Source organism: Medicago sativa, chromosome 6 (genome assembly GCF_051527215.1).
Source record: "Medicago sativa cultivar Bolivia chromosome 6, Bolivia_mono, whole genome shotgun sequence".
Lineage (NCBI taxonomy): Eukaryota > Viridiplantae > Streptophyta > Magnoliopsida > Fabales > Fabaceae > Medicago > Medicago sativa.
The window spans coordinates 41,936,388-41,940,033 of NC_140754.1; the positions used below are offsets into that span (position 1 = coordinate 41,936,388).

The 3,646-nt window shown below is 31.0% G+C and overlaps 1 long non-coding RNA gene across 1 annotated transcript; it reads right to left on the reverse strand.

The window, feature by feature from the left end:
- Nucleotides 1–205: 205 nt before the first annotated feature.
- LOC146915219 (uncharacterized) lies at nt 206–3,278 on the reverse strand. Its single transcript, XR_015013261.1, has 6 exons — nt 3,181–3,278; nt 3,004–3,088; nt 2,816–2,905; nt 849–979; nt 608–756; nt 206–535 (listed from the first exon to the last, which is right to left on the reverse strand). It is a non-coding gene; the product is annotated as an uncharacterized LOC146915219 (long non-coding RNA).
- Between the last annotated feature and the right edge of the window lie 368 nt (nt 3,279–3,646).

The window sequence follows — 3,646 nt, forward strand, 5'->3', positions numbered from 1 at the left end:
TGCTTACCTTATCATGTAAGCAGCAACATCAGGTAAATCGCCATTAAGTATCAGCTTAGTCCCAAAAAACGCATTAGCAATTCCCATTGCACCCAGTTTTAACAAAGTGAACATCAAGTGAAAAATATTTTTCTAGTTAATGGGTGGATATTAGGAGAAAGTAGAAACTAAAAACAATGAGTGGTGAATTACAAAGGCTAAAGTATGAGCTATTAAACATCAGTATTTTAACAGCAGTATTTTAAGAGATTCATAATACACGTAATATCTTTAACAACGCAATATAAACTAAATATTGTTAAAAGTACAATAAATGAACCTCATAGTGACAAATAATGCATACAAAGTTAACACTAAAGCCCACCAAAATACATCCTCAACACAATAAAATAGAAAGCTGGTTCATATGCTATGTAGATCTTGTCATGTAACAACAAATGCCTCCAAATGATTCTTAGACCAGTGGGTTTGAAATACGCCTAACAGGTAACAACTTCTGGGTCAAATTCAAAACGCTTGGACATACAACTGCCAACTAAATTAACCAATTATAGTTAGATAGACATGGATAAAATAATATCATAGAATGTATTAGTTTAACATTTACCTGTCTTCATGAAAAATAGTGTATAAGCCTAACAGGAGAAATGACTTCACATCAAGGATATTAAAATAGGGTAGCTAGCATGATTTGTACATCAGTGGTTCAAAAAGACGCATGAACGGCCAAAAGCTTATGGTACAAATTGGATTCGTCTGGACACACAATTGCTAACTAAATTAACCATTCACAGTTAAATACAAACGAAGTAAAGCAACACATATAACGTATGAGTTGAGCTGATTACATGTCTTGATGAAAATTGCATAGGCGTTCTTGTTTTCACATTGTTCCTTGAGATTCCTCTCCAATCACCTTTTCCAACTTTCTGCAATCCAACCAAAAACATCTTGTGCTCTTCCTCCGTCCACATAATCCCTGATCCATTCAAAGAAAATCAATAACAATAATTACTTTTCAATTTCAATCAATTCAAACAAAGGAAGAAACACAAAAATTATCAAGTTAATTTCAAGTCTTAGCCTGAAAAAATTAAAACAGTTGCATATGCAAAAATTAAAACAGTACCAGCTGCGTAAAATTAAAACCTGCAAGAATTTCTAAACTTAATCAATGTGGAGCAAGTTTAATCCCACAACAGCTGCAGGATTTCTAAAACTAAAACCTGAATAATTTCTACTTTAGTAACATAATACAGTGTCAAGATTGATGCCTAAAGCTGTAAATTACATAGCAGAAATATCATAAGCATCCATCTGTTACAATATGAGTCATTCCAGAATAGGCTCCTCAAAGTTTTGACTGCAAATAACCTGATGAATTTCCTACTTTACTATGAATAAGAGTTCATCAAAGTTTCAAGCATTTGGGCTTTTCTGATTTTTTTTTACTAACCATTAATTGTCTAGAGAAAAGGGACATTATAATTGAAGTTCGACCAAAAGGTTGTAAAATTTGTTTAAAAATTGTTAAGAGTTATAAATGAGTGTTTTGTTCCCTGATTTGTAAAACATGAACATAATTAAGTAAAGAATATGTTATGCAAAGGGAAACAAACTTGATGCCTAGTTTATGAGTCTGTCCCTACCGGCAGTTGTAGAATGCCAATTCCATGGTAAGCAAAATCACAATTCCTGAATGTATTTTTTTTTCTTATATTAGTATTATGAATGCAAATAAGATACCAAATTAAAACTAATAACATTTGGGAACTAAATTAAAAGCTGACACAATATATGTGATTTACAATTTACAAAAGAATAATAAAAGGCATTTAGTTTAATAAAAAAAACGGCATTTAGTGTACGTAAACAGAAAAGTTGCATAAAAATCTCACAAATTCGATGCCATGAAAATGTGAAGAGAGGGAAAGCTCTCGGTTACTGTGGCATGAAAGCAGAACATGACTTAAAGAATATCCAAAACAAATCATGAGTGAAAGAATATCCAAAGCAGAACATGACTTAAAGAATGTACCTAAGTCAACATGACTTAAAGAATATCCAAAACAGAACATATAGTCGGTTACGACTTTTCAATTTCCATTGTCACTAAAATGATGAAATCATTGTCATCAATAGCAGGAAATTTCAATTATTAGAAATTGTAGGAAATTACATATGCTCTTGAAAATCTTGACACAATGGCAAAACATGTAAAGAACATATAAGCCTAAAATCATTGATAAGTTATATTATGAAGTTTTTCCTAAAGAAAGTATAATTCCCTCATAAAATTGTGGCCTGTCAAAACATTACTAACATTGCCCATAGCAAATTTCTCACAAAATTCGGCAGATACGACGTTCAAAAGAAGTAACAACACATAGATGCTATATAATAAGCATGAAATTTTGGTTAATGCTTATGTCTCTATTTCATCATTTACATGATTTATAAGACAAAAACATTAAATCAAAACACAGAGTAACAAACATAAATGCTATATAAGTTGTCATTTAGAGTTTAGACCAAGTTACCTAATATAATAATCAAAAGTCTAACATTGATGATAAAAATCAATAATCAAAAGAAAGGGAAATGGATCAAGAATTATTACTCGAAAGGGGTTGAGGAATCTTTCACAAAATTGAGGAATCTTTCACAGAAAAAATAGGTGAAGTTGAGGAATCATACAACTTGTTTTTTTTTTTGTACAGTTTTAAGGAGTATAAAAAAAGATTCCTGAATAATAAGCAGTAGCTCAAATATATAACGTTCAGAAAAGGAAAAATACCTTTGGTTAGAAAAATACCTATCATATGTTTGAAATCAACCTTAAAATAGTTCCAAGTTATCAAAGGATAAACCAATCACATTCCAAATCCAATATGAATAGTCAAATCTGAAAGCAAAAATGAAGTGATTAGGGAAATTAGAGCACAAACAAAACCAGAGTTCAATCTACTCACATACACAGTGGCAGAATATCGAATATATTACCTTTTCAACAACTTTTAAGCTTTTGGGAATCACTCCATGTGTCATATTTGAAGTTTACAAAGAGAGAACCTTAATAAACACCTACCTGTAAAATAAGAAATACGATAAAAATAGATGAGGACAATAAGAAGCCTTTAGAACTACAAAAAAGTAAGTATGATTTTCACTGGGCCTCACCATGAATGTCAAAATTCTGAAGGACAATTGCTCTTAGTTCATTGGGCCCCATCGGTGTTCGGCCGCCAGAGAGTTCTTTTTACTACTGTGCTCTTGTTCTTCTTCCATGATGTGCTGAAAAAAATAAAATAAGGTGAGATGGTGGAAACAAATTGCAATAATTATTTTTAAATTGGCATCTGCGGCTATAAAACTAACTACATATCAACCAAGTGTAAACTAAATACTTGTAAAATGAAAAAACACCATTAAACTCGATATAGAGGCACATATAAAATCATCGATATCAGTGTAGAGTAATATCAACCTAGCATAAAACAATTAGTTGTAAAATGAAAAACACCAAAAAAAAAATAAATAAAAACCTATGATATGATCCTCTAAAAAAAAACTGCAAAATAAGAAAACAAATTACAAATGAACCTCACCTAAAAAAGTATAGAAGCTTTAAACTTGACTTCCATAT